Source organism: Sphaerodactylus townsendi, linkage group LG08 (assembly GCF_021028975.2).
Source record: "Sphaerodactylus townsendi isolate TG3544 linkage group LG08, MPM_Stown_v2.3, whole genome shotgun sequence".
Taxonomy (NCBI): Eukaryota; Metazoa; Chordata; class Lepidosauria; order Squamata; family Sphaerodactylidae; genus Sphaerodactylus; species Sphaerodactylus townsendi.
Window position 1 is genome coordinate 3,448,474 of NC_059432.1, and position 23,009 is coordinate 3,471,482.

The window sequence follows — 23,009 nt, forward strand, 5'->3', positions numbered from 1 at the left end:
CGCCTACCACAAGGGGGGCCCCGGGGCACTTGTCCCCAGATGTTCCCATGGTAGCTACGCCTCTGTCTCCAGTCTACAGGGATCAGTTCCCCCAGAGGAAATCAATTCTTTGGGGGCTGATTCTATGGCATTGTACCCCCACCGAGGTCCCCACTCTCTATAAAATCTGCCCCGAAACTTCCAGGAGCTTCCCAACCTGGAGTTGGCAACCCGACCCCCTCCCATTCCCTGCCAATGGCAGAGGAGGGAGGACACCTGGCAACCCAAAGCAAAACTCTTCCACAGAGTCTGGACCTTGTTTCGAGCCCAGCGCACTGAGATTGCAACATCTCTCCCATGGAAAGAAAGTACCCTATGAACAGCCCCCCTAGCTCTCCCAGTCTGATCCAGCCACAGCGATCCCTGGACATCCAAATCCAAATCCTTTCTTAGGCATAAAACCGGTGTGTGTCAAGAATTCCAAATACAATAAGAAGATCATTATTGCACAACTTGCAGTACCCAGAGTAAAAATATAGCAACAGCTTCAGAGATTTCAACATTAGAGTGATTTAGAAGCTTAGCCATTTTTATCTTATCAGAAAGGAGCCTAAATCCTGTTGGTAATACAGTTCTCAAATCAGTTCTGATGTTGTTGTATTTTGAACAGTGAAGCAGAATATGAGAAAAGTGAATCAGTTGCATCAGGACAAAATCGACAGCAACGCTCATTTTGTGTTTGCGCAGGGGCCATGCTAATCTTCTCTGTATCGTTCCAATTTCAGTATATGCCGAAGCGAGCACAATCCCTGGACAGACGTATCGCATTCGTATGGTACACTGGGTAAAGGAGCCCAAATCTGGATGCCAATGGTCCCTAGCACACTATGCCTCATTGCACAAAATGCAACAAACAAACAACTTGTAAGGATCTCACAAGAAGCCCCCATCTTAAGAGTACACGTGACTTAACTTGCAGGGAATGTAGAAATGTCTGCGTTTTTGATTTCCCACAATTCAGGATGTCCCTCAATGACCTGAGTTCTACAATACGGGAGCAATACAGCGGCCACGTATCTAGCAAGTTCTGGCCCACAGCCCCAGTTCCACAAGTGATTTCTCCGCAAGGCTGTAAATCTCAATCACTTTAATTAGCAGATTAATCAACTCAACCTTGAGTTAATTAACTGGAGGGATGTTCGTCAGTGTTGCTGAGTGTCTAGTGTACATGGCATTTTTTGAAGACATTTTGCATCTGGGGATACAAATTACAGCAGGAAATTTCAACCAAACTTTAAATAATGGCCTCTCAGGAAGGGGTATAGAGGCTGCCCGGTTGCCCACTATGGTAACTGATCTCCTGATTTTGCACACCAGGTTTCTGCTGCCACTCGACTGAATAGCAGGAACAAATGGGCAATGCCTTGGCACTATGTCCTTCAATGTGACATAATGCTACTGCAAAACACTCTAGGAATTTCCTAAATCTCTGTGGTTCTTGCTGTAGATATTTGGGGATTCCGAGATTGTCGCTGATGCTGTGACATCACTTCCGGGTATGTCACCAGAACTGAGGTACATCCCAGAGTTACAAGATGCCGATTTCCCACGGCCTCTACCCTCCCCAATGCTCCCGGAGTTTGCCAGCAGAGGACCTGCGATAGAAAATACATTGTGCACTTGATACATTTTTGATGACTTCATTTTTCTGTCAATTACAAACACATCTATATTTAGGTTTTAGTAGCATACCACTTTCCATGCCATTGATTAATCCACACGACTGGTCAAGTTAAAAAAGAAACGGACGCTGTTGAGTCGTTTCCGCACGGCAAAATTATACCTGCATACCACCGGGTTGTTTTTTTAACCTGGGTCTATTTTATCCCAGTTTCTCCCTCCGCACGGCTGCCCATTTCTTTACAGGAGCTGAGTTAGGACTGCAAGGTAATACTCCAGTTTGTTACGCACAAGCCCGGGTCTTTTGTATGTATACCACAAGTGCATCACTGTATGTGCCTCTTGACTGGTCGACCCAGAGCGGCGAGACGGGAAAAATAAACCAGTTCTGCTCCCGTGGTGGTTGCATGGGAGCAGATTCACCCCAGGATATTTGAAAATAATAGCAAATTTTGCATTTTTTGAAAATCCTGGGCTGAGGGAAATATCGAGGGGCAACACCAGGGTAGGCCCGCATTAGCACCGGGAACCGTGTGGAAAACTTGCACAAACTTGGATATTTCACTTGCCCATCCAGGGATAATTGGACTGTGGAAACAGCCTTGGTGGTCCTGATTCTTTGACTTAGGCAGGGGTGTCGAACTTGTGGCCCAGGGGTCAGATCCAGTCCCTTGAGAGGGCTTATCAGGCCCATGAGCCAGCAGAGGAACCCCCCCTTGCTCCCCATCTGGACTGGTGGACCCTCTACCCCCACCCAGTGCTGACCACTTTCTCCAGTGCCATTCTAGGCTGGGAGCCTGCTGTGGACAGCTGAGGCAGCTCCCCCCCCCCCACGGTGATCTGGGCTGGCAAATCAACTGGGGCTCACACACACACACAAACACACCCTGGGCCTGGCCCAACCAAACCACATTTATGTCATAGCTGGCCCCTGTAACAAATTAGTTCGACACCCCAGCTTAGGGTAAAGGTGCAATTCCAGCAACACTTTTCTTACTCCTGTGTTGATGTGCTTAGGAGCTCTTCCTAAGGAGAGCTCCTAGTGCCGTGGTGGTGAACCTTTGGCACTCCAGATGTTATGGACTACAATTCCCATCATCCCCTGCCAGCATGGCCAATTGGCCATGCTGGCAGGGGCTGATGGGAATTGTAGTCCATAACATCTGGAGTGCCAAAGGTTCGCCACCACTGTCCTAGTGCTACTGCTGAAGAAATTGGAGCACCTGGTACCAAAGAAACCGTCGACCTTGCAGAATTTCACCACTCCTGCCCCATCCATCTCTCTCCTGTCTCTGCCTGTTCCAGTCCTTCCCTGCAAACTCTCCACACCGCTACCTTTCCATCAAACAGCCAAAATTACTTATTCTGGCTGCCGATCTCTTGCTGCTGCTTGCAGCTGGGGTTTTTCACAGAGATGCCTGCATGGCAGAAGGTGATTTTTAGGGCTGTTCTACGTACTTTCGAGGAAAGAAATTCCACAAACCTCCGTGAGGCTTATTCCTCATTTTTCTGAAACGGTTCCCGCTACTTACTAGCTATGTGCTTGAAGGAAATGGGTGGTGGAACCCAGTTTCAACTGGAGGGAAATATCCCACCATGCCGGCACTTTGAATTCCCTCCCTACTCCCTATGGATCATCCCACACATGTGAAGTCTGGAAAATAGTCAGATATAGCTCTAGTCGTTTCTGATGCATACAAATAAGATTGGGAAATTCCTAGAGATTTGTGGGTGGGACCTGGGGGGAGAGGAGGAGGAGGAGGAGGAGGAGGAGGAGGAGGAGAGTAGTAGTTTTGGATTGATACCCCACCTTTCTGTCCTGTAAGGAGACTCTAGGTGGCTTACAAGCAGAGGTGGGATCCAGCAGGTTCTCACCAGTTCCCGAGAGTGGGTTGCTAATTATTTGGGTGTGCCGAGAGGGGGTTACTAATTGGGTCTGCTTTTCCGTTAGAAATTCCATTAGGTCCAAAAATCATCAAGTCCTGGTGTTTCCTATGTGACTGGTTAGCAAAGGTAGAAAACGGGATAATTCTCCCTGTTGGGCTGTTTTAAAAACATGTTTTGGTAATATGGTAAAGTTCCTTGTTTAAGGAAAGTATCCTTCTTTTGATTTCTAGAAACAAAATTGAGTATTTGAAAGTATTAAGTATTTGACAGGCAGTCAAAGGAGGAGAAGTAGTTGTTTCTGTTGGCAGTAGACGATAGGACTTGCTATAATGAGTTTAAATGATGGACAGAAAGATACTGGCTGGAAATTAGGAACTTTTTTTACAGTAACAGAGAAATTATTAATGCCCCGCCCCCGGAATGCCCGGCCACGCCCCCGTTGTGCCCCACCCATTCCCATTGGCGCCACGCCACTGTTTGAATCCCACCACCATGGGAACCTGTCACTAAAATTTTTGGATCCCACCACTGCTTACAAGCTCCTTTTCCCTCCTCTCCCCAGGGTGGGTTTGGGGAGGGTGGGACCTCCAAAACAGCCATTTTCTTTAGGGGGACCAATATCCGTCCCGGGAGACCTGGAAGTTGGCATCCCTGTGTCGCGTATTTTAGATTTGGATGGTCTCCAAAATTTTGGACATTAGCGAAGCCACTTGGATAAAAGGACAGCATGCATCTCAAATCAATGCAAAGCGACGCACCGTATTCTAATCCACGGTGGGTGGGGGAAACCTTGAATTCAGAGCAGAGGGTTCCTCTTGTCGAGCCTCAATACAGCTTCCCGCCCCGCCCCCTCCCCAATGCCATCCGATCAATGCTCTCCTAAGGTTCTTTTTTAAGAAACCATGGAAGTGGGGGAAGGGAGGAAACGGTCCGTGACCAAAAAACCCGGTTACGCTTTCACAGGCCCAGATAGGTTTACCATTGCGTGAGGAGACCTGAAGAGGACAGCTGCAGGGTTATAAATGTCCAGGCCAGCAACATGAGTGGCATCCCGTCGCCTCTGCCAAAATTCCAGGCAATTAGAACAAACAGCAATTTCAGCTCTTCTACCAGTTGCTGGAGTGGAGAATAAATGCCAGCAGAGACGGAAGGGAGGGTGCGGAAGAGACTCCTCGTTTCAGGAAGCTGCCCGAATTCTGTTTTGGTTTTTTTTCAAATTTCCACCATTCATTCACTCCACTGCAGGCCAGGTCACATGCTCAACGGTGGTTGCCATCGTCCAGTTGGGCCTAGAGATCTGTATTTCCACAAGGGAGCAGCTAACGACAATACTGCATTTTCAAACACACGTATATATTTAATTAGTGCAAACATCAGGCAGAATAAAAATGGCAACATGGGTTCTGGAAAGCAGATCCAAACATAGGGTGCACACAAATCTCACAAATAACAACACAGGCGTTATTAGAATCATCGACTGCTTCAAATGGCCAGAAACTATGCACGTTTCGGCCCTTACGACCTTCCTCAGTGGTCAGTGAGACATTTAAAAAAAAAATTCTCATTGACCACCGGGGAAGGCCCTAAGGGCAGAAACTCGTGTGGTTTTGCTGGTGGGTAATCAGCCGTAGTTCGGGAGGACGGGGCGCAACCCCGCTCCTGCTGACTTGTTCCCTGGTGCTGCTGGGGGTGGTATTGAGCTGGGGGGGGCGTTATGCCACACCCTTCTGCCCAGTGGTTCTGGGGTCTCCAAATCATTCAGACTGTGGCTGATATTAGCAAACTCTAAATTAGGGGTAGCCAACCTATGGTGCTCCAGATGTTCATTGACTACAATTCCCATCAGCCCCTGCCAGAATGGCCAATTGGCAGGGGCTGATGGGAACTGTAGTCCATGAACATCTGGAGCACCATAGGTTGGCCACCCGTGCTCTAGGTCTACCGCTGAATTCTCTGCAATCATCTGGAGATGGGAGGGGTAAGTTGCCAGTTCCATTTGGGGAAATTCCTGGAGGTTATGGGGAGGAGCCTACAGAGGACAGGGACCTCAGTGGGGCATAATGGTATATAGTCCACCCCGCAATTTCTTCAGGGGATCTGATCTCTGCAGTCTGGATGTGAGCCGTAATTCTAGGGGAATCCCCAAGTCCCACCTGGAGGCTGACAAGTTTTCCTTGAAGATGGACTAAACAATTCTAAATTTCAAAAAGTATAAAGATATCCAGTGGTGGGATCCAAAAATTTTAGTAACAGGTTCCCATGGTGATGGGATTCAAACAGTGGCGTAGCGCCAATGGGGCTGGGCGGGGCATGACGGGGCCGTGACCGGGCATTCTGGGGGCGGGGCATTGCTGGGTGGGTCTGTGGCAAGGACGCTGGGTGGGGCTGTGGCAAGGACGCATTCCTGGTTGGGGCTGTGGCAAGGACGCAGCCGCTGCACCAATCCTTGGGCGGGAAACGAATGCACGCAGGTGCAGGCTGCCACGCATGCCAGTGCACCTCCTGCTAGACTGCTTCAAGTTCTGCCCGCTACTGCTGAGAGGAGGGGCGTAACTAAGGCAAAAATCACGTGGCAAAATCACCATTTAGTAACCCCCTCTCGGCACACACAAATAATTAGTAACCTACTCTCGGGAACCTGCGAGAACCTGCTGGATCCCACCTCTGTATCTATCCCATTGCCTTAAATGGCCACATGGTTGGCTTCCACCAGAGTCTCTTCTGCTCTGGTCCCTAGATGGTGGAAGGCACTCCCAGCAGATATCAGAGCTCTGCAGGACATTATGTCCTTTCACGGAGCTGCAAAACTGAAATGTTTCTCCAGGCCTACGGTATGGAATACCAGAGCCTGACCCTGTTCCATGATCCCTCCTTGGGTGAAAATATAGTTTTATATGGGCAACGTCTGCTGAACAAATTGTCATCGGGGAAACTGTTACAATGTAGGTTTTAATTGGAACCTCCTAATTTATTGTTTTAATTTGATTAAACATTATGTTAGTCCCCCCCGCCCGAGCCTGGTATCAGCTGGGGAAAGAGGGATATTAAATCGAATCAAAATAAATAAGTGGCACAAGACTTCACTGATCTGGGCAGAGAAATATCATCCCGTTACGAGCCAGCATGAAAGACTGCAGGTTGACAGAGGACTGGAAGTTGCACATAGCAATAGAAAGATCAGTCACCTCTGTTTCCCGAGGGACAGAAACCCTTTGCAGCGAACGGGGAATCGTGAAGATGTGGAGGGCAGTTCATGTCTCACACGCTCCAATTCCCACACCTGAAAAGCAAAAGACCCCCAATTGTACAGGGCGACTTCTCAACCTGCATTCCAATGTGCCTGAAAAGATTGGGCAAACATCTTGTCATTGTGATCTCTGCCCTACCCACCTGCCACAATGCTTTTAAAAATTTTTATCTGACTATCCTTAGAATATGTGAAAAGCGGTAGCCACAAGAGCAAGAGGATGAAGCTCATATAAGGCAGTGATGGTGAGCCTTTTCGAGACTGAGTGCCCAAATTGCAACCAAAACCCACTTATTTATCGCAAAGGGCCAACATGGCAATTTAACCTGAATACTGAGGTTTTAGTTTAGAAAAAATGGTTGGCTCCGAGGTGTGTGTTACTCAGGAGTAAGCTTGGTGGTAGTCGGTGGCTTTGCTTTGAAGCAACTGTGCAACTCTTCCAATGGGTGAATCACGACCCTAAGAGGGTTTACTCAGAAGTAAGCCCCATTGCCAGCAACTCAGCTGACTCCCAGGTAAAGGATCGTGCTTTAGTTCTTCACATGAAAATCAGTAGGGTTTAATAGCGCTTAAAAGGGTTACCTACACTGCTTCCTCAAAACTAGGTCTTGGGTTTAATGCTAATAATCAAGCCCAGCGGCCCAGGCCAGCCTAGATGTGTGGGGGGGAGGGCGACTCTGCACGTGCCCACAGAGAGGGCTCTGAGTGCCACCTCTGGCACCCGTGCCACAGGTTCGCCATCACTGATATAGGGTGTCCAGCCTCCGAGCCAGAGATCTCCTGGAAGAAACGGCTGGTTAGGAGGGTCAGCTCTGTGGCTTTGTACCGCACGGCGGCCTCTTCCCTCCCAACACAAAGTTAGAAACCCAAGCAAAGGTAGAAAAGCACCCCCTTCTTACACTTCTTTATGCCGCCAGAGTAACAGATTGCCATATTTGTATTGGCTCATCAAGATTACGGGGAGGGGAAAGTGTTTGAAAACATCTCTGGCTTCGCCGGCACACCACGAGCAATTTTTGTATTGCTGTCTAATGCTCTCCTGAAGACGCGCAAGGGCCAATTTCCACGCAGTTAGAACTAGTAAATTTTTATGTTTGCAACGCTTGGGTGTCAGGAGGAAAATAACAGGCTTTTCTCGCCCCAAGAAGCCCAAGGTTAGGAGAACAAAACAGCAACGGGAGGAAGTCGCTTATGGCAAATACTGGGCCTGTCAGTTTGGCTGTACATTATACCTCCTCAAAGCCGACAAAAGATGTCCCCCAGCCAAACAATGGCTTGAATGGTGCCACAATGAGATTGCACTCCGAGGTATTCTCTGCCTATCATTTCCCAGGTGTTTTTTTGAAAAATATACAAATCCAGTGTTTCCCAAACTAGCAATCACTGAAGCACCCTTTTTCACAATTCAGACTGGAAACACACCTTGTTCTTACCCTGTTTCCCCGAAAATAAGACATCCCCTGAAAATAAGACGTAGTAGAGGTTTTGCTGAAGTGCTAAATATAAAGCATCCCCCGAAAATAAGACGTAGGAAAGTTTCTGTTTGGAAGCATGCCCGTCGACCAGAGCATCCAGCTCTGGAGCGGAAAAATAAGACATCCCCTGAAAATAAGACATAGCGCATCTTTGGGGGCAAAAATTAATATAAGACACTGTCTTATTTTCAGGGAAACACGGTGCGCTCCAAAAGGATCCCTTTTGGATTATCACTGAGAAAACCCGCTCGCAGAATAGCCCACAGCAAGAGTCCCTGTTAGAATTGGCAAAAAAAGAGAACTCATGCAGAGAGATATCAGACAGACTCATTCGAACACTACACCTGGGTTTCAGAGAGTTGTTGAATGACCCTGCCTGTTCTCAGCAGAGCAGTTCAGAAGCAGGTAAGGCCTAAGAAGTAAACCACATGTAGAAAACTCTCCTTCTCTGGTTGGTGGTGCCTTGGGCTCAGATCAGCCTCTGTCAATCAAAATAATTGTATTTTTCCTGTTATCCGAAGGTATACTTGCCCTTGCTCTCTGCTTAGAATTACTGAACTAATTTGTTTTGCCCTCTAGGTGTGTCCTAAGGCAGCAGTTCCTAGCCTTTTCCCGAAGGCCATGGAGCTGGAAACCAAGGGTCCACTCTTGCCTCTACACCAGTGATGGCGAACCTATGGCACGGGTGCCAGAGGTGGCACCCAGAGCCCTCTCTGTGGGCACGCGTGCACAGAGTTCATCATGTGATAATAGTGTAATTATTTCAGGGGGATTATTAGAATTAAACCTGAGACTGAGGCTGATTCCGCATGGGCCAAAAACAGTGGTGTGAAAACTGTGAAAATGGTGTAAAAGGGTTTAAAACAGTGTAAAAGGGTTTATACCGTTTTCACACTGTTTTCACACCACTGTTTTTGGCCCATGCGGAATCAGCCCTAGTTTTGGGGAAACAGTGTAGGTAACTCTGTTAAGCGCTGTTAAACCCTACTGGTTTTCATGGGAAAAAAGCATGATCCTTTACCTGTGAGTAAGCTTGGTTGCTGGCAATGGGGTTTGCTTCTGAGTAAACCCTCCTAGGGTCATGATTCACTCGTTTGAAGTGTTGCACAGTTGCTTCAAAGCAAAGCCACCGACTACCACCAAGCTTACTCCCGAGTAACGCGTGCCTTGGAGCCAATCGTTTTCTCTATGCTAAAACCTCAGTATTCAGGTTAATTTGCCATGTTGGCACTTTGCGATGAATAAGTGGGTTTTGGATTGCAGTTTGGGCGCTCGGTCTCAAAAAGGTTCGCCACCACTGCTCTATACTTTTAAACTCTGAGAGTGGAAAGAAAAACAGCCCACGAGCCACGAGAAAGGAAACGCCAGTATTTATAATTTAACATATTCTGTGTTCTGGAAAAGGCTGCCATGGAGGGGCGGGGGGAGTCCCACAGTTGCTTTCAGAATAAGCTGATTGGAATAGTGGTGAGAACTGTGGCAGAAGTCACATGACTGCATCACGTGACAGGGCCTCTTGGATTCTCTTCGGCTTCCTGAGCCACAATTGGCAACAGTGGCCCCTTCCACACATGCAGAATAATGCACTTTCAACCCACTTTACCACTGGATTTTACTGTACGGAATAGCAAAGTCCACTTGCAAACAATTGTGAAAGTGGAATGAAAGTGCATTATTCTGCATGTGCGGAAGGGACCAGTGAGACTCATCTGAGGTCCTTTCAGCACAAACCCTTTAAAACGTTTTGAGGCATGAAATAAAAACATTTCCTCTGTGGAGTTCCGCATTCTCCCCCCCCCCCCCCCCCCCCCCCCCGCTTTGGCTCAAAAAATGTTTTATTCCCAGCCTCAAAACGTTTTCAAAGAAGTTCCTTTTGAAACGTTCTTTCGTCTGGAACGTTTTCAAGTCTCCCCTTGCTGTGTGATCATATTTATTACATTTTATCTTTCCCGCCGCTGTTTTCCACATCTCAGTGGTGCCCCCAAACTTCCTCCTCGATGCCCCTTTCTCGCATCCCTGAGCAAGCTCCGTCCCCCTTGCCTCTTTATTCTCGTCATTTCTGTGTGGGGTTTTTTTTTAATTGTGGAGGGTTAAAGTCTTTGAAGCACTGATTAGACGTAGCTATCGAGAATCCCAGCTAGGAAGCACTGAGGAATCAATTCTACAAATAACTAAAAAAAAGGGGAAGAAGTCTTTGGGGCAGACGTGAATCACTTCGAGAAGTGAGTGCGGAGAAACTTCGAGGTACAGGAGGAGATTGAAAACGTCTTAGAAACGTTTTAGGTGATTTGTGTGGAAAGGGCCTGAGTGCCCTTTCAATACTAGAACAATACTAGAACCAGGGGGCATCCATTGAAAATGTAGGGGGGACGAATTAGGACTAATAAAAGGAAACACTTCTTCACACAACGTGTGATTGGTGTTTGGAATATGCTGCCACAGGAGGTGGTGATGGCCACTAACCTGGATAGCTTTAAAAAGGGCTTGGACAGATTTATGGAGGAGAAGTCCATTTATGGCTACCAATCTTGATCCTCCTTGATCTCAGATTGCAAATGCCTTAGCAGCCCAGGTGCTCGGGAGCAACAGCAGCAGCAGGCCATTGCTTTCACATCCTGCACGTGAGCTCCCAAAGGCACCTGGTGGGCCACTGCGAGTAGCAGAGTGCTGGGCTAGATGGGCTCTGGTCTGATCCAGCTGGCTTGTTCTTATGTTCTTATGCCAGGGCTGTCCCTGTCAGTTGATGGATGGCAGGCACGGCAAGAGGGGGAATGGTTTATTATTGCCTTGTGTTCTGCAGATGTCCAGCGCTCTCTTCCTCCTTCCGAGGGCAGCCTTTACAGCCCGGAAGCCCTGATCTTATCTTAAGGGGAGTGTGAACTGTTCCCAGGCTTGTAGTGCTTTGTAGTGAGTAACAGAAGCCGTTTGGCTCCCGGGGAGGGGGCAGTGTGGGATGCAGGCAATAGATTTGAGCAGGAATCCTCAGAATCGTTGTTGCTTCATGTTGTCCTTTCGTATCGAAATAAAGACTTCAGAGCAAATCTACAGTTTCTAATATTTCTGGACCGGAGGCCTGACACTGAGATTCCCACAATGATGCTTCCTTGGCTGATCTAGCCACTCTTCTGTATAACCTGATAACCAAGGAAAGGCAAGACTGAAAGAGAAATTGCAGGAGGAATTGCCTTTGAAGGATTTCCCGAAGCTACTGCTAAGGCAGAATCCCTCCCCGCCCAGCTAGTGACAGCTCTCCAAGACAGATTATTTATTCCAGCCACTCTGGATGCTTACCCCCTACAAGACCAGCCTAGTTGAAAGATACTATCCGCCACCATGATACTGTGCGCTGTCTTTGCTCCTCTCAACGCTTCCTTCTTTCAGCATGCTCCATTACGTGCACCCTGCCAGCAGCTCCTCGAACTGGGTCCCATTTGGCACCGGTTCTGGCTGGGGGAGCCTGGGAGTATTGGGGTACACCTGAGATATCACTTTTCGTTCAGTTAAAAACTATAGAGATTCTTAAAATTCCTAGAATGTCATACATTAGGGGATTCAGAGGTACTCAGCCAGAACCAGGTAAGAGGCAACCCCAGATCCTGGCCCTATAGAACAGCTTCCTAGAGAATGTGAGCACTGTAATGTTACCTGGGCAGGTCCCTGATACCTGGACAGGTCCCTGTGACTGAATTATCTTTGATATGCTTGTCAAGGGTTTTTTGAGGTGTTTTATTGAGGCAGTGGAAGAGAGCAGCGGTGGCGTAGGAGGTTAAGAGCTCGTGTATCTAATCTGGAGGAACCGAGTTTGATTCCCAGCTCTGCCGCCTGAGCTGTCGAGGCTCATCTGGGGAATTCAGATTAGCCTGTGCACTCCGACACACGCCAGCTGGGTGACCTTGGGCTAGTCACAGCTTCTCGGAGCTCTCTCAGCCCCACCCACCTCACAGGGTATTTGTTGTGAGGGGGGAGGGCAAGGAGATTGTAAGCCACTTTGAGTCTCCTGCAGGAGAGAAAGGAGGGATATAAATCCAAACTCTTCTTTATTGTTGTAACTGACTATCCAGCTCAATGTTGGTCACCCTACAAAGAATTCACGCTCCCCAAATTCCGGGAACGCTTGCACAGGGGACCGCCATTACCTTCAACTGATTTCCAGATCTTCCACGTTTTCCCCACCGCCTTTTCTTTTAGCACTCCAAATGATGAGGCCTACAAACTTGTAACAAATACATAAAATGTGGATTCCAACCGAATCCAACAAGCTACAGAATCTTGAGGGCTGGAGGCCACACACCCCAATTCCGAGCTATATGTACACTGATTTGTTTTACCATATTCTTCAGAAGTTTTGATAACTATGAAATTAAAAAAAAATAATTAGACTCTGTGGCTGGAACATTTCTATCCGTCCGAATTTATATTAACATTTCGAACGCTGACTTTGAGTTGCTCTGCCTGAAGTCTGTCAGCCACTGTGACTTCATCTGTAACTTTGTTTTATAAATAAACCATATAAATAAGCTCCCTTTGATTGCTCTGAGCATCCAGCATTAAGTGCCGGGGCATAGCTTTAGGCATAATTGTACAACTGAATTCATCAGCTGCCTAATTATCATGCATTTTGCATTTATTTCTGCCAATTAAAAAAACGCAGAAACTATTAACAACTTTTACATAAATACCGTATTTGTTCTCAGCAAAAGACATGAGGCTAATTTGCCAGCGATTAACCGATTATCTAATTTTATAGCTGTCATTCTATAAAATGCCAGTTTGCCCCACAGCAGCCAAACAACAACATAAAAGAAGGCAACAACTAGAAGGAAACGCTGTACTTTTTCCCCCCTGAGAAAATCACCGCAATTTTAGCATTTGAGCCCATCTAAGGTCTCTGTGGATCTCTTAATCGTGCTTAAGAAACTGGGAATATTCGGTGGGCTTTATGGTTCCTTTCATCCCTCGATGGAGCATTGTTCACTTCTTTTCCCATAAATCAACCATTGTTGCACATTCCACATTCAGCAATACAAACAATGGTTGTTATAATACCAGGGACTGAAACTGAGGTATTGATAGGGTATTCCTAGAGAGGACTAGAATCACTTCGTCCCTTCCCTTGCTCTACCCCCAGAACTGACATCAGTCCCTTAGAAACTGCAAGATGTCCATGGTTTTAACATAGAGCTTCTGGCAATTCCTAAGCCGTCAGACATCACTCCCCCCCCCCCCCCCCCCCCGCCGGAAGTGATGTCACTCATTGCTAACAGAGGCTCATTCCGCACATGCAGAATAATGCACTTTCAAACTGCTTTCAGTGCTCTTTAAAGCTGTGCGGAAGAGCAAAATCCACTTGAAAACAGTTGTGAAAGTGGTTTGAAAACGCATTATTTTGCGTGTGAGGAAGGAGAGATTTTTCTTCCTTCAGCTGCCCAGCCCTGGCTCACTCACTCACGCTCAGCCTTACCTACCCCTCAGGGATGGTGCCGCGATGATAGAATGGAGGAAGGAACGTTAATGTTGTAAGTTACTTTAAACCCCTCTTGGGGGCGGGGAGGCAGGAGTATAAACACCTACATAAATGAATATGTTTTGCTTTGTTTTTAATCCAGAAATTCCCAGCTATTTATTTCAAACAAGACCATGCTTCTAGTTCTCAGAGGTGGAGAGATGCGCTTGCAGGAATGATGGGAACGCTTATGAAAGGTGGGGGGGGGGGGGGGGAGTCAGAGAAAGAAATAAGGTGTGTTTTTTTCCCCTGTATTATAATTTTTCAAAAACTATTTCGGGTACTGAATTTTCCTGTTGAGATTTTTCAAGGACGTACTCTAAATGTCTTTGCCTATGGTTCGGGGTTTTCAGAAAAATAAGGAAAGCGGCAGGTACCACACTCTCAAACAGAACAAAACAATAATTACCCCATTAAAATGGCAATTGGAATATGCAAACTAGCCGCAGCTCTCCAGCTCCGTAACAACTTCACATCAGGTCCTACATTACATTACATTACATATTATGTTTGTGTGTTTTTTTATATATTATAATATATATATTATATATAATTATATAATATGTATATATATAATTATATATATATGTATGTTTGTATGTATATATATATGTATATATGTGTGTGTATATGTATATGTATGTATGTGTGTGTGTGTGTGTATGTATATATGTATGTATGTGTGTGTGTGTGTGTATATTTATATAATATATATATTGTATATATTATATATATTATATATATAGAATATATATATATATATATAATGCTGCAAGACAGGCAATTCAGATCAAAATTTTTAGTGGGTTCAGCAAGGAAAATTAAAAATGGAAAATAATATATTCTCCCCACGTGTAGCAGGAGGGGCAGGAGCACAACTCGGCAAAGACTGTTTCAGGCAGGTACAAAAGGTTTTACAGAAGTGCAAATAATAACTGCATTTATCGAAAAGCTTGAAAAAAAGAGTAGGTGGAAATCCTGCCACTTGAAATGCTTTCTCATCTGCCACAAATGAAGCAATTACATCCATTCCACGTAAACAAATTGTTGCATATTCGCTAAAGTCAAAGCTAGACTGATATTGGCAACCTTTGAAATGAGCTGAGAGCTAGTGACCCTGTGACCACTCACAATGGCCCCACCCCTTTACGGTCTCTTACTGCATCGTCGATCTTGTTGCCATTGGCTGACCTGACGTGATGTAACAGAAAGGCGTGGGAATTCAGGCATGCCCTGTAGTCGTGACCGCGAGGTCAGCGCAAGAACAAGACGAGACGCGGTGATAACATCTGGTGGAGAGCGCCAGCAGCGGAAGCGCGGGTGTCCGTGTTCCCAGCGACTCTCCCGCGTGCTGGTTCCTGGCACCTTTTATTATGATTCTAGCGGGGGCGTGTAGAAGGGCGGAACGGGGGGAATTCCAGGAGAGTGGGAGAGCGGGAGATTGAGAGATCATCATGTGATGCATGATCTCACCTGGCTGCTACGTGCGGAGAGGAGCATCAGCGTCTGGGCCTAATCCTCACCTGGGGGCAAGACCATTGTCCCTTTGTCCGGGACACCCGGTGGTTGTGAGCCAGGTAGTTCATGACCTGTGACTCATTGGGGGATGAGGGTGGGGGAGCGGTGCGACCAGAAGGCCGTAGGAGCGCCGGTGTGCCAGCGCTCTACTTACGGTGCTGCTGGGTCAGCAGTGCATCCCTACATGCCCTATAGGGAGGAGGAGAGGAAAAGGCACCCTTGGCCCAAAACTCTACAAACATGTTCCTGAAAGTGAACCCCACTGAATACAAATGGTTCTTCTGAGCAGGCCTGCTTACAGAATTGCCCCGTGTATCAACAATAGTTTGAACAGCAAAGTGAATTTTCTCACCTCTACATGTACATTTCCCAGCAGAAAAAGTACTTAACACAAAAAAGTAAAATATCACAAGTATATTTACAATGAGGACTCCCAATTTTGCTTGCACTTGGTTTTGACACAAAAAGATATTACAACTTGCCCTTTACTAACATTGGATCTTTACAGTTTCTACTGATAAACATCACACTTTGTCCCATTATTTCTTATTTTAACAATCTACGAACCTTCAAAACTACATCATCAGTTCATTTTTTTTCCGTTTTACCCAAATAATCTATCAAGGGTTTCCAATTATTCAAACATTTGGATAAATTATTTTCTGTGAGTAACCAAGTGAATTTGTCCTTCTCTGCCAGGTCTAACAACATCACCAACCATTCTTCTCTGTAGGTATAGCTGGACATTTCCACTGAAAGAATCAGAGAACATTTTGGTTGTGATTCAGTTTCAGTTTGTTAGGATGCATTTCCTCTAGTAGAGCTGCCAGTCTCCAGGTGGTGACCAGGGATTTCCCAGAATTACAATTTCTAGGTAACAGAGATCAGTTCCCATGCTGGCAGGGGCTGATGGGAATTGCAGTCCATGGACATCTGGAGAGTCACAGGTTGCAGACCCCAGCCCTGGAGGAAGTGGTTGCCTTGGAAGGTGGCCTCGATGGACTTATACTAGGCTGACCAGACGTCCCACTTTTGGCGGGACAGTCCAGTCTTCAAACAATTTGTCCCGCGGGTTATTTAAATTGTCCCAATTTTTGGAAGGCTGCCACAGCGCCTTCTGGGGCGCAAGGCAGTGCGGCAGCCTCCTGCGCGCGCGGCCGCAGGAGCACGGCCTTCTGGGGCGCTGCCGTTTCCCGTCCTGTCACAGGGCGGGAAACGGGAGTGCCCCAGAAGGCAGTGCGCTCCAGCGGCTGCACGCGCATATGCGCGTGGCCGCCCCCTATCCGCCTGTCCCGGTTCACAAAGGTGACCATCTGGTCACCTTAACTTATACCTCCTCCAGTCCCCTCCCCAGGTCCCACCCCCAGAGTATCCAGGATTTTCTCAACCCTGTGCTGGCAACCCACTCCAATCTGTGAAGCCTGTGATAGTCTGGGAAATAACAGATTTGTTCAACTGATCTGCTGTGTGTGCATTTTAAATAAGACAGCACAGCTCCCTGGCACTATTCGCTTGGAGGAAATAAACAAAGTCACACATGTAATAATGCTTTAAAAAACAGTCGTTGACAAATCAGTTGCTTTCAAGCTCAAAGCTACCTCTATGCAGGGCCCAATTGCTCCCCTGTTCCTCCTGCCTTCCACCCGCTGAGCACATTCAGTCTGCAAACTGCCGGCTTGCTGGTTCCCTCTGCACACCAGGACAGGCCTGGGAAACCTAATCACAGATCTCCCTCCCAAGACCCCCACAGATAGCTGGCTTGGTTGCAAATGCAATTTGCACAAAGCACAATATGGAGCACATGGAGCACAGGCGTGGGGGGGTGGGGGTGGGGGAGAGGTCTCTTACTCCACAAACAAGCCTCAGCAAGAAGCAGATTGCGGCTTCTTTGCAAAGGGCGGACTCGGAGTGCTCTTGTGCGTGACCAATAATTTTCCACCAGAAACAAACAAGCAAAAAAAAATCATGCAATTTAGAAGGAGGAGGAGGAGGAGGAGGAGGAGGAGGAATTTGCATTTATATCCCCCCTTTCTCTCCTGTAGGAGACTCAAAGGATTTTACAATCTCCTTGCCCTTCCCCCCCTCACAACAAACACCCTGTGAGGTGGGTGGGGCTGAGAGAGCTCCAAGAAGCTGTGACTAGCCCAAGGTCATCCAGCTGGTTTGTGTGGGAGTGCACAGACTAACCTGAATTCCCCAGATAACTCTCCACAGCTCAAGTGGCAGAGTGGGGAATCAAACCCAGTTCCTCCAGATTAGAATGCACCTGCTCTTAACCACTATATCACTGCTTTAATGCGTTAACACTTATTTTTAGCACCCCCCTAGCACCCCCCTGCTTTGATTTAATGCGGCTGGTACCTTGCAGATTAAGCTTAAAAAGCAGAAATAGCTAAGATAGGTGGAGTCCTAACCTGGATAGCCCAAGCTAAATCAATCATGCCAAATCTCAGAAGCTAAGCAGGGCTGACCATAGTTGACCATGGCTAGCACTTGAATGGGAGACTACTAAGGCCAGGGTCACTACACAGGGACAGTCAATGGCAAACCACCTCTGTTTGTCACCTTGAAAACCACCACTGTAATGAACAGGTCAACATGGACATAAGATGGGTATCTCATGACCCTGCTCCGTGAGGGCATGCGCATAATGTGTCTCAATGTGCTGAGACACATCGCACCCCTACCCACGAGATCTTTCCACAGTGGCTGGACCATCCAGAAATATTGAAGGGGGGGGAGGCAGGGGGGTAGTTTCCTCCCCTTTGGCCATCTTAAACCCAACTGCGACATTTCGTTTTTCTCCCAGTAAGAGCAAGCCGCACACACTTTTAGACCCCTCTCAGCTGTACCGCAAAGTTCAACCGAGTCTTGCGAAGATCTGCACTGTTCCGTCCATTCACCCAAGCACACTCTAGGGTGACAATCCTCCAAGTAGGGGCTGCTGATCTCCCCGGAATTACAACCAATCTCCAGGCTATAGAGATCAGTCCCCCTGGACAAAAGGCTCTATGGCAGTGGGGGCGAAGGTGGCACTCAGAGGTGGCACTCAGAGCCCTCTCTGTGGACACGCGTGCACAGAGTTTGTCGTGGGGCGGCTTGCTTCTGAGTAAACCCTCCTAGGGTCATGATTCACCCGCTCGAAGCATTGCACGGTGGCTTCAAAGCAAAGCCACCAACAACCACCAAGCTTACTCCCGAGTAACGCGTGCCTTGGAGTCAACTGTTTTTCCTAAACTAAAACCTCAATATTCAGGTTAAATTGCTGTGTTGCCACTTTGTGATAAATAAGTGGGTTTTGGGTTGCAGTTTGGGCACTCGGTCTTGAAAAGGTTCGCCATCACTGCTCTATGGGATCACATCCGGGCTGAGTCCCCTTCCCAAACCTCTAGCCTCTGCAGCACCCAAACCTCCCAGGAATTTCTCACCTTCACCCACTCTGGATTGTGTTTCTTGGTCATGACCTTAGACCAAGGCCCCGGCTTAACGGCTCCTGGCAAGTATTTTGATCCCATCCTGGTGGTGTGTGCCAAACGTCTTTGCTCTCCACAACAGCCTTCTCTTAACAGCCTGCTTCTTTGGATAAGCCAAAAATCAACACGAGCAGGGGCGTTATCCCACACAAAACAAGCACTTCCGCGTCTTAGCCTATTTCTGTTCATGGCCCTGTGCATCCAACCGCTCAGGGGAAGCTTGTAGGATTTAATAATGATGATGATGACGATAAGAGATATTTAAAGAAAACTACTAAAAATTATCTTCTCACCTGAGATTTGAAATATGCAAGAGGAAAAACGAAACAAAAGGGATTTCTAGGAACGGGATTGACTGCTCAGAACATTTTTCTACATGCCCTCACCATTTCTGTTCAATTTGTCTGTGGCCTTATCAAGACGAACGCATGATTACAACACGGGGTCAAGCATCTACGGCTATTTGCAGCTTTTGGTCAAAGGAAGCACCCTGAAGTCTTATACAGAAAATCTCCCTAACCTACCTCACAGGGTGTTTGTTGTAAGGGGGGAAGGGCAAGGAGATTGTAAGCCCCTTTGAGTCTCCTGCAGGAGAGAAAGGGGGAATATAAATCCAAACTCCTCCTCCTCCTCCTCCTCCTCCTCCTCCTCCTCCTCCTCCTCCTCCTCCTCCTTCTTCTTCTTCTTCTTCATCATCATCATCACACTGGGCTCAATTCAGAATTTTATCCCAAACCATGGTTAAGAATGCATAACTGTGATCAGACATGATGCTTAAAATGCACGGGGCACGACTGGCAACCAGATGGCCAACTAGAAGTCACGGAGTTTTTGTGTGCTTACCACTTGCAGCACAATTGTTTACTTCGCAGCATGGTTTTCCTGTGGTTTTCTGTTTAGAGGGGGGGAGTCGCCTGGTGCAAATGGTTCTGTACAGCTGTTCTCAGACTCAAGACCCCCCAAGTCAGGGTCTTTGTGGATGAGATCTGGACCCAACGTGGTCAGCAATATAATCTATACTGAAGTCAGCAGTAGGATTCTCTGATGCAACATAAAGAATGGTGGTTTCCTCCGTGAGTACAAAACCAGAGGCGGAAAAGATAGGAGACACACAACTGGGCCAAAGTCTTGGCCATCTGGATGACATCTGGGCCTAGGGAGTCATGGCTGAGGGACAGAACATCTCCTTGGCATGCAGAAAGCCCCAAGTTCAATTCTTGGCATCTCTGAGACCCAGTGTTAGGTGATGTGAAGGACCGCTCCACTTGAGACTCTGAGAACCCCTCTGAGTGGGCAATACTGACTTTGACGGCCCCGGGGCCAGATTTGGTATACAGCAGCTGCCCAGCACCCCTAAAGCCTTTCCATTGGCATGGCCGACAGTGAACAAAATGCCATTCTAGACTGGAGCTAGGGTTGCAACTCCAGGCTGAGAAATTCCTGGGTGGCTGGATGATAGTCTTTCCTCAAAAGCTGCCATAGCTACCAGGGGAACTGCAGACGGGGAATCCGCTAATTCCAGGAGTTCTCCGAGTCATACCTGGAGGTTCACAACCCCATTTGGAGTCTTTTTAATCTATGAACAAACAAACAAACAACAACAATTGTGCGTAACGTAAGGAATGGAAAGCAAAAAACGCATCACACACTTAAACGGAAGTTGCACTTAACCAATATAATATGTAAAATGATTTCTTTTCAACAGATTTTAGTATAATAATTCATAAGGTATGAATATATAACATTCAAAAATAAGAAGACCATATCCATGGTTTAACCAACTAAGAATTGGGTTCTATTTACACCCAATAAATATATTTCAAATTTTTATGTAGAAACCAAAGTTCAATATCCAGTTCATAAATTATATCCACGTTGATAACTTATAGAATCAATCAGTCTCTCGAACGCCTTATGCGTTTCCAAAGCGTTTTCGTTGATGTCTTCCTCAGGAGAAGAACAATTTCATTCATTTTCTTTCTCACATTTCTTTCTCACATTTCTTGTTCTTCTCCTGAGGAAGACATCAACGAAAACGCTTTGGAAACGCGTCTTGGTCTTCTTATTTTTGAATGTTATATACTCAAACCTTATGAACTGTTATACTAAAATCTGTTGAAAAGAAATCATTTTACATATTATATTGGTTAAGGGCAACCTCCGTTTAAGTGTGTGATGCGTTTTTTGCTTTCTCGGTAGCTGTTCTCATTCTTCACAGATCTTCTCACTGCTGAGGTATCTCTCCTTGTTTTTTGTGTAATACTGTGCGCCCGGGGGGAGGAATTTGGGGCTAGAGCCAGCCAAAGAATGACCCTCCCAAACCAACCAACTATCAAAGGTGGTATTAACCGCACTACTTAAGACTGTTCTCCTGTATTGTGCAACATCCCAACACTTGTCTCTGGGGACAAAACATAAGAGACAAAGATCGAGGAAGAGGAACTCAAAAGTCAGCATAAAACACACCAATTATTTTCCATTTCTGGTCCGGAAAATGTAAACACGACGGGGCCGACTGCTGGAGCAGTCATAGGAGGCCGCAGAACAGACCGGCATGTCCACTGAGAATTTGGTTCTCTCTGGTAGAAAGGGTGAGGTCTGACCTCGCAAACAAACCCTGCTGACACACTGCTGCTGACCTCAGCTAGAATATTCTCTCAGTCCCAGTTTTTCTCACTTGCAGGCACTTATGCACACACGCTTCCCCCCTCCCCGCAGCTCACGTTCCCTTGTGACGGCCCTTTCCCTTCTACCGGGAGACACAGCTCAGTCCCTCCAAGAACCCCCCCCCAAAAAAAAAGAACCTCTGCAGCGGTCTCGCCTCAATCCCACTGCCCACTCACTCCCCTTTTCAGGGCTATGAAAAAAAATCAACAGGATCTGTGCTGCAAAGCGAATCGTTTTGAGAGGGGAAAAACAGGGCGACAGCTCTGAGCTGTTGAACATCACAACCCAGTAGCACATGCCAGACCGGGGAAAGGAAGAGAAGGAAAACACTTCAGACTCACCACAGGAAAACGGGAAAGTCGTAAGCATGATTGTTGGGTTAACACAACAGATTCTTGTTAAAGGAAAACAAGGTTTCACCTAGATTTTTTTTCTCAATGTACTTTTCGGCTCAACGTAAGATGATAAGAGCAACTGAGAGAATAGCAAAAAACCTATTGCTACAGAAAAAAATTCGGGCTGTTTGCTCCAGGTTGGGAAAAATTCAAGGAAATCTGGGAGAGGATTCTCAGTAGTAGTAGTAGTAGTAGTAGTAGTAGTAGTAGTAGTAGTAGTAGTAGTAGAAGAAGAAGAAGAAGAAGAAGAAGAAGAAGAAGAAGAGGAGGAGGAGGAGGAGGAGTTTGGATTTGTATCCCCCCTTTCTCTCCTGTAGGAGACTCAAAGGGGCTTACAATCTCCTTGCTCTTCCCCGCTCACAACAAACACCCTGTGAGGTAGGTGGGGTTGAAAGAGCTCCAAAAAGCTGTGACTAGCCCAAAGTCACCCAGCTGGCGTGTGTGGGAGTGCCCAGGCTAATCTGAATTCCTCAGATAAGCCTCTACAACTCAAGCGGCAGAGCTGGGAATTAAACCCGGTTCCTCCAGATCAGAGTGCACCTGCTCTTAGCCACTGCTCTTAGCCGCTACGCCACTGCTGCTCCTAGGGTGGGATTTGACGTGAAGAGAGAGCTCAGAAGGGGATTTCACTCACCCGCCAAAGCAGCCTGTTTTCTTTAGGAGAACTGATCTCTTTCGTCTGGAGATCTCCCGGGAAGAGTCTCTCAGCAGTGAATGAGGAAATTCCGGGGGCGGGGGGGGGGGGGAGCCAAAACTGACTAAATGGCCCTGAGCAAGCTGTTCTCCCTCAGTCTTAGCTTCCTATCTTCAAAAGGGGCAATGCTGGGCACCAAATCACGCTGCAAAATGAAAGAAAACCAGCTAACATCCACAAAGTGGCTGTTGTGGGTTTTCCGGGCTATGCGGCTGTGGTCTGGTAGTTTCTGCTCCTAACACTTCGCCCGCATCTATGACTGGCGTCTTCAGAGGTAGGTCCTTGGCATGGAGCAGCAGTGGCGTAGGAGGTTAAGAGCTCATGTATCTAATCTGGAGGAACCGGGTTTGATTCTCAGCTCTGCCGCCTGAGCTGTGGAGGCTTATCTGGGGAATTCAGATTAGCCTGTACACTCCCACACACGCCAGCTGGGTGACCTTGGGCTAGTCACAGCTTCTCAGAGCTCTCTCAGCCCCACCTACCTCACAGGG

At 47.2% G+C, this 23,009-nt stretch overlaps 1 long non-coding RNA gene and 1 pseudogene across 2 annotated transcripts in view; both read right to left on the reverse strand.

The window, feature by feature from the left end:
* The window catches only part of LOC125437974, a 201,859-nt gene that overhangs the window by 59,805 nt on the left and 119,045 nt on the right, over positions 1-23,009 (reverse strand). The window lies entirely within an intron of this gene.
* On the reverse strand, positions 690-777 carry LOC125438661 (annotated as a pseudogene).